Below are 9,268 nucleotides of genomic sequence, written 5' to 3' on the forward strand. Positions count from 1 at the left end.
TTAATTTTTATTTATATCCATCCTTTTTAAATATTCATCTTTTTAAATTTTTCCATTGTTATTTTTACACGCAAAATGAAGTATATAAATCTTAGATTTTCTAAAACTTTTCAGATGTGTAGGTATCATTAAAAGCGTTGTCTGATATGCAAGTTTAAGATTCGAAATAAATCTCTAAATATAACAAATTAAAAATAAATTAAGTCTTAACTGTTGTTTTTATCCAAATTAGAATTTTTTTAATCTATCAGTAAAAAGCGACTAATAAGATGTGAAATTTTAGAAATAAAAATAATCCAATAAATTTATCCTTATTAAGAAGTAACAGGATGTGTGTGTTTCTGTCGTAAAGGATCTTGATAACCACTGGACCGATATGGTTTTACTTTACAGAGAAGCTTCTTATTGGTTTAGGGAAGTTAATGTAATTATGTTATGGAACGAAACATCCAACCTCCCATGAGAAATATCCAAAAGACAAAACTACTCCTTAAATTTTCTTTTCTGTTTCCGTTTAAAAATAAAATAAAATGTTGAGTGGAGTCTATTTTCCTAGGGGTTGGTAACCCTCCTTGCAGAAAAAAAACTAAAGGGAAAAAAACTTAGCTCTCAATTTCATTGTAGTACAGGGATTGTGTCTGCGTATAGTTTTCCACGTAATTATCTAGTGTTGACTTTATGGTCCTATGCTTTTCAAGGACGCAATTTCTGGTTACAATCAAAGTCTTTAATATTATAGTACAATACTATAGCTAGCACAGCTTGTATTCTACTGTAACATCATGTAATTATGCGGCTAAAGCACTGGCTAAAAAGTGTGCCAGTGTATGCAACAATAAATTGTCACGGATTTTCATTTAAATAGATTACAATGGATTTATTATTACTTGGATTATTACACCAGATTATCATATACTCTAATGAAGTTAACCTTGTAGCTGGCTAAAATAAAGATCTTCCCCATCCACCCCTTTTCTCTATACACTCCCCCCCCCTTACTGGATAAAAGAACTGACCAATTAGTGATGTTCATGTTAGCAACCTAGATTTTTCCACTGTTATAATATCCACGTATATAATACATCCATTTAGGTTGCAATACATTAATATAATTATACAGGCAAAAATGACAATATCCTATAATATAAAGTAGTAATTGTTTTTGGTCTGAAGCATAAGATCTCAATAACTACTCAACCAATTTGGTTCTCTATTTTAAGTAAGATTAACATAGCTCGTCTGATGGTTTTAGGCTATTTTATTTTTAGACAGCCCTTCTCTGCCCCTTTGAATAAAAAATGCATATGACTGCTAGTAATAAAAATAGCATAGAAGTTAATTTTTAAGATAATAATTTTTTTAAATAAGATTTTTTGAGAGAATTTATATTTTTTCTATTAAGTAAAGTATGAACTGAACAAAGCTACATGAACTGGACAATCAAAGCCTTTCTACAATTAGAAAGTGTTTGTAGTTCTAAAGTGCATCGAAATGGTTAGCTCTTTTCTCAATTTTAGGCATTTAGCGAATAGTTTCCTAAGGCCCCTTTATGCACTTGAGGGAAGGAATTTTAGTTAATATTTGTAAAAGTAAAAAAAGGTTTTTTTCGGGGATTATTTGTTTTTGAGGGAGGGAGAATCCCCCCCCACCCAAAAATAGTTTTATAACTTTCCTTGACCTTCACTGTAAAGGATAGTATTTTCATGAAAGATGTTAGCAAGCTCCTTCGCTACATAAAGAGAAAGGCGGGCATCTTGTTACTTTAAAATAAAGAAAGAATGCGATTTCTAGGAAGATTCAGTATAATGTTATTGGCTAAGTATATCTTTAATATCTTAAACAAAATGTAAGGTTATTAGGGTTGGGCCGTATATCTGGCAAATTACCGGATATTCGGCTGGATAACTGGATATCCGGCTTTAGAAATCAGCCGGATATCCGGTATCCGGATAATTTTAATATCCGTTATCCGGCCGGATATTGATAATTGCCGGATATCCGGCCCAACCCTCAAGGTTATGTCCTGATATAATTAAACTATTCATACAGTTTAAGAGCCGAAAAAGTTGTTCATTACATTTATATTTCTAAAGTGCAGCCAGTTAAAAATATGGCCGTTAAAAGATCTTAAATATCATTTTAACAATGCAATGTGACTTTTATTTTATAAAAAGTACACCCTTACACACACCCATACACACACACGCACACACAATGTAAATCAGCGAACCCTGAACGCGGAAAGATGATTTTGAAAAGAAATGTAAAGGACAGAGCAACATCATTTACTACAAGCCTTGCATTTCACACCTTACCACTGTACCAGAGAATGAAATAGTATTCTATATTTTAAAGTAGTGGGATGTATGTAAGGATCTAAAGGGATAAGACAATGGCCGTTAAATTGATGTACATCTACAATGATTATACACGAAATTACCCCTTCTGTGTATTAAAATTATTACGTTTAAACACTCAACTTAATGAAACTAACAATCGAAATTCACTGAAGTCTACAAAGTTATTTAAAACTTTATATTGCAATCCTATTATATAAAGTAGTAAGTTTTTTTTGGTTGTTTGTCCTTTCAGAACATGCTTACCTCTAAACTGATTTACTAGATTCAATTCTTTGGATTGTTTTAGACTGTTTTTTTGCTCACTCTCTCAACCCTTGAGTGCAAATCCTGTAGATACTAGATTTTTATAGAAATAAGTATACCTATCCTTCGCGTTGATTCTATTTATATAAAACTGAATAAAATATAATAGTATATAACATTTAAAGATGTCAAGATAGCAAGAGCAACGTTTCCGTATTCCGTATTCAAAGATAAAAGGGAGGGGATATTTTATCTGAAGGAATACTTTATTGCCTCCTTACTTTTCCGCAAATCAAAAATAAATAATGATTATGATAGAAAGAGTAATATTTCACTATATTCATGATAAAAACAAGAATCACTTTAACTAAAGTAAACAGGAGGGGATATTTTATCTGAAGCATCTCTATATTGCCATTTACGTTTACACCAGTCAAAACAGCATTTTTATGTAGTGTGAAGATGTAAAGAAAGAAGCAACGTATCCGTATTCTTTTCATCATAATGACAAGAAACACATTAACCAAAGTTAAAAATGAGGAATATTCGTCGGAAGAATAACCATTTTGCCCTTAAATTTATTGCTAATCATAATAAAGTTGTAATGGACATTATTTTTATTTCTTTTGAACTAACATATATAATAATGATATTGTTAGCTATACAAATGTAGTGGGACATAGTGACTAAAAAATAAGCCATGCGACGTCATAAAAATGAGGGAGATGATTTTTTAGTCACTTTGTCCCACTACATACAAATTAGTGAGTTATACTTTACTTAAAGAAATACTGTATTGCCTCTGACTTTTCTGCACATCCCAAAAAAAAGATAGGATAAGCACCTTTTCCGTAGTTTGATTATAATAATAAACAGAGGGATAATTTATTTGAAGAAATGCCTTTTTACCTCTAAATTTACCACCTGTTCTTTAAAAATCAAATCTAATAAGCACTACAGACAACTCCTCAAGGGTTGGTAAGTTTTTATCATTAGAACAATTTATAGTCCTTAAACGGAGCCTTGAAAGGAAAACCCATTCCCATATAAACAACCCCTTAAATAGTGGATGTAAATATTCATTTATTTCCCGGAGGTAGTCATTTTTAAAAGATTTTTAATTTTTTTTGGAAGATTTTTGAATTTTTATTAATTATTAAAAGAAACTTGATATCAGGGATATAAATGATCATAGCCGGGAAATAAATGAAAATTAAAAACCAAAATTAAACCATATTTTAGCATAAAAAGGATTTTTTTGTTTAAATGTAAATGATGACCTATCGGTCCATCATTTATTCCCTCGGGTAAGAAATATTCATTCCTAAACAAAAAACTGGACAGGAATATCATTCTCATTTAAACAAAAAAATCCTTTTTATGCTAAACTGTGGTTTAATTTTGGTTTTTAATTTTCATTTATTTCCCGGCTTCCTCGTGAATAAATGATGACCTATCGGTCCATCATTTATTCCCTCGGGTAAGAAATATTCATTCCTAAACAAAAAACTGGACAGGAATACCCCATTCCACACACAAATATAAACATACAATATGAAAATTACGGAATGAAAATTGACTTAATGATACAAATGCTACGCTGCTATGGCAACAGGAAGGTAATGTTATACTATATGATTATAAGACGTTGACACTGTTCAAGGCCAAGGCATTCTTACGCTAGATCTGAAAGCTGATAAGATTAAATGATACAGCTGCAGCAAAAAGTAGAAGGGTGTACTTCTGTATATCTGTAATATAAATACCTAAAGGCATTGTGAAGACTCGAAGTTTAAATTATTTTTGATTATTTTCGTAAAATTATCAGAAGATATTTATATTTTATTTATATGTTTAGAAAGGTTATTGCTTCGAAACCGATTAATATCCAGTGGATTAGAACCGGTTCTCAACCATACTTAAAAATTATGTCTTACATCTTATTATATCCATTTTTCTACGGGTTAAAAACTGGTTTTAATCTTATAATTGTACATTTTAATATACACAGAAAGCTGAGTTGGATCTTTAAATCATTTTAGTGGTGAGCCAGATCGGGGTGAGTCAACTTTCCACCAATGAGAGCACAGCATTTTATGAAATGCCGCGCTGTGATTGGCTGAAATCAGCTCTGTTTATATCAGCTTCTACCAATAAAGAAATTAGTTCGGGAAAAAATCTATGCATGTTTTTCAGCTGTCATTGGGGGGGGGGGGGGGGGGGCAACATATCATAAAATTAACGACCTCTCCATTTGTCCCCCAAATATTATTTTAGATTTATTTCGCTTGTTTGTTAAACCTTATTCCTGTGTTAATAATACGAAGCGAGAAATAACTATGTGCCCTTTTGATTTAAATTAGTTATAAAGAATTTTTAATCATCAGAGCTGGATCTTTAAATCATTTTAGTGGTGAGCCAGATCGGGATGAGCCAACTTTCCACCAATGAGAGCACAGCATTTTATGAAATACCGCGCTGTGATTGGCTGAAATTCGGCTCACCCAGATCTGGCTCACCACTAAAATGATTTAAAGATCCAGCTCAGGATCTTTTGGTTTTTAGAATCCATCTGTCCTCGTAAGAAACAAAAAGAGGGAATTACGTGAATTTCTCAGATTGTTTGTTTTACTGGGTATATTAGGTAACCTTTCAAAGTTAGCCATAGAATTTTATTCAAAAATAATATGGAGGGGGATTTTCCTATAGCTACCTAACTATTATTTGATACTGATTTATATATATTTCTTAATTTTGTGATTAGAGTAAAACACTAGAGGGAGAAATGGTTAAATAACTGCAACCATCTTGCGAAACCTTTCTATTTGGGTCATTGAAAATCAACAAATAGTATCGCTTATATTAACACAGCCAAGTAGCAGAAAATAATTTAGAAGCAGACGAAAAATGAAGGGAGGTAGTTGTCTGTATATACATCTATACTATAGATCTGTTATCATTAGTATATCTTATTCTTATATTGATTAGAATTAGTGTAATAACAGATAATTAATAGAAATGTACCTTCTAAACAAGAATCAGAGATTGGGCTGTTTAAGAAAATAAAAAAATCATAAGAAGCACCAAAAAACAAAGCGTGTAGTGCACAGAGATTTACATGGAGGGGGGGGGGGCCGGGGTGGTAGGGGGCCTTAAAGTGATTGAGAATCTAATTCAAAACTTAACAGTAGTTTAGAAGGGGTTAATATAAGCAGCATCGAAAGGCATTTTTTTAGTTTAGCCTCTTAATTTGATTTTTATGAAAAAAATATAAAAAATTTTTTTTGACTATTTCTCTTTAATTTTTTTTGACAGTAAAATAACGGGAAAAATTTAAGATTATTACTTTTAAACAAAAAATCAAGAAAACTTATGTACTAGACGCTATTGGGTATAATATGGGCTTTCTTTTCAAATTGAAATAATGCGATAATATTAAATTCTTGCAAAAGAGATAGTTTTTTAGCATGTCTTTATTGCACTAAATTTTAAATTGGATGAGGGGTTAAAGGAAAATGCTCTTTTTATTACAAAATGGTGATTCTGACTTTTTCTAGTGGTTTTGTCTTAACAAAAAAAACATTAGGATTTCATCATTTTTATATTAAATTAATTTTATATAATTTTACGACATAAATTGTAATTTTTCTCTTATATAAATTGCCAAAAAATTCTTCTGGCCAATAGGATCTCAGATAATTCATTGGGGGATGAGGGTTGGAAGGGGGAGGCCAATTTTTGCAGTGTAGCTGTTTCGTTGAACTTTCTCTAAAAAGAGTTGCCAAATTATGACGGATTGAGTTTAAGATTACATTACATTCTAATTTTTCACATAAAATATGTATTTAGACAAGAGAATTTCAAATATCATTAAAGTATTTATCTTTAATTCAGTTCATTTTATATAAAAAATGTAATAAAATTCAAATTGACCGTCCGTTGCTAACTCTGTAAGTTGTTAACTCTGTAAGTTGTTAACTCTGTTTATTACATTTGCCAGTATCAGCTGATATTATGTGTCGTCTGCTACTCATACCAACGACGTTTCCAAACAAAATATTTATATGATTTTTTATCAATATAAAATATTAGCAAAATTTGAACGGTTAGATCTGTCCATTTTCAATATTTCATTTTTTTTGTTAAACAGGGATGTTAAAAGTGCCCTAGATGACTTATGATAAGTTACATTTTAGTTTAAATTAAAAGCATATTGGTTCAGAGACACACTGACAGATTACCTTTTACTTTATTATAAGGAATAGCAGCTACATTGTTGGGGGCCCTAGAGTTCGTTAGGGGGGGGGGGGGAGGAGGGAGTCGAACCCACTCCCTACTTTCAATTGTTTTTTTTTTAAAGATTAAAATCTTTCCAGGACCTGATAAGCTATTCTGTAAAAAGGCCGGAGAACCGGCCATATTGGTTCAGCAGTTAGCGAGACTCTTTGGGTGTGCCCCGAGCATCTAGGAAGCTCTGTAGTCAATGGGTAGATATTGTACAGCAAAATAGCTTAAAACCATCCCAGTGAATAAATCTTAAATTAAAATAGCTTAAAACCAACTCGTGAATTATGTGAAACTTCCCTATAAAGAAAAGCTCAATCAGTTTATTAAATCTTAAGCTTCAGACAAACAAACTTCTGTATTTAATATAATGTTGAATTTTAGATAATTTTAGTAAACGGGATATTTTTTTATTTCAGAAATAAAATGCAACCAAAATCATGGTACTTATCAACATTTTTATAAAATAGTAAAGGTAATTAATTTCATCTGTTTTATTGAATTTTAAAACTTTAAGTTTAAAGTTTTAAACTTCGGTTATTTAAATCTTCAGTTTCCGACAAAAAAATATTTTACATTTGTCAATAGTTACATTTGTAAATAGGTCAAATTTAGAACGCGAATAAAATTTCAACTCTAAATTATTCTTAAAAGTAAGTTTGTCTGTCTGTTTGTCCTTTAGGATTTCGAAAACCGCCGAACCTATAGGATGCAATGCAGTTAAATTAATTATCGAGGTAGTAGTATGAGTTTTTAAATAAACCAGTTATTGTCAAGCTAGACTCCCTTAGTTTCAAAATCAAAACACTCGTCATAATGTGTATGTATGTATCGTTTTAATAAAGTAACAGGATGTCTATACCCATGACTGTAGCTCAACACGTAGCACATCCGCTCGTCATCAGGAAGGTGATAGGTTCGAATCTCGGTCCGACACCGCGTCATAACTAAAGATGTTAATAATGGTTCCTATTGTTGCTATGTCAGATGCTGGACATAAATAGTTAGAGAAGGGGGAATGCCTTGTCCCAAAACAGCCGCAACTTATCCAACAAAGGTCGTGCAATCAAAGGGTTGGTTGTCTGATTGGTTTGATACCCTAGGCAATTGAGTGCATTACACTGCGATTTGAAATGGCAGAGTATGTTCAAAGGTGACGTTGAGAGGAATTGTACCCGAAGCGTCACCACGCCCCTAGAGTCAATAGTCAACAGGATGTTTATTTGTCTGTGTGTTTGTATGTACCAAGGATCTTGCTAACTGCTGAACCGATCGGGTTCTCCTTAATAGGGTAACTTCTCATAGGTCCCGGGAAGGTTTATAACAATTTTCTGGTTGGGTACCACCACCCTCCAAAGAGAAATCACAAAAAAAATGTTGCTTATAGACTTGAACTGAACATAGACAATTACTTTTTAAATTAGATATTTGAAATAAAAAATCCAAACATTTAAAGTGCCACTATAGGCCTCAAGGGGCGTAGTGGATATATATAGGATCGATAATTGAACACGGATAAATATACGAGTATTTTTAGAACTAACAGATTTTTTTGTCTTTATGTTGAAGTATTATAAAAGGATAAATGTATTTCAATTATTTGTTTTTTGTTTTAGGAAACCATGATGTTGCAATGCTGTAAAGGAATGAGATACACCCGTTGAAACTTCTTATTTTAATACTTTCTTTGGTTTTCTTTATTGTCTTCTTAAAATTGGAATAGGGGTCATCCTTAAAATAAAGTAACAGGATGTCTATGTGTTTGTATGTTTGTACCAAAGGATCTCTGCTGAACCGATTGGATTTTCCTTAACAGGGTAGCTTCTCATGGGTCCCGGGAAGGTTTAAAACTATTTGGGGGGAGGGTACTACCAACCTATAAAGAGAAATCAAAGTTTTTCCTAGAGACTTGAACGCATTAAGACAATAATTTCTCTAATCATGTATTTGAAATAAAAAAAACTTTAAAGTAACACTATAGGCGTAGCCGCTAGTATTTTTTATTAAGAATGTGTTCTAAGGCTTTAAAACATGAGTAGAATGCAAAATAGGCACGCCAGTTGCAGAAAAAATTACATCTTTTTTTGTTTGTTAATTCTTGTTTTATTTTTTTTTACAAAAGAAATTACTGTATCAAGTGATACCACGTTTACAGAGAATCAATGCACTAATTTTTTTAGTTTTTTTTAGTTTTTAATTTTATCATGTCCATTTGTAATTGGATTTAAAAACTATTTTTGCTCAAAGTATTACAAATCATTTTTCTTCTTGTAGTTAAATGTTTATCTTACTTATCTGGGTTAGTACGAATTATTAATATTGTAAAAGGGGGGGGGGGGGGGGGGTAAAATGTGGTGACTCGTGCCACGACATACCAGCAA

Source organism: Acartia tonsa, chromosome 6 (assembly GCF_053477335.1).
Source record: "Acartia tonsa isolate MP-2025a chromosome 6, ASM5347733v1, whole genome shotgun sequence".
NCBI classification, from domain to species: Eukaryota; Metazoa; Arthropoda; class Copepoda; order Calanoida; family Acartiidae; genus Acartia; species Acartia tonsa.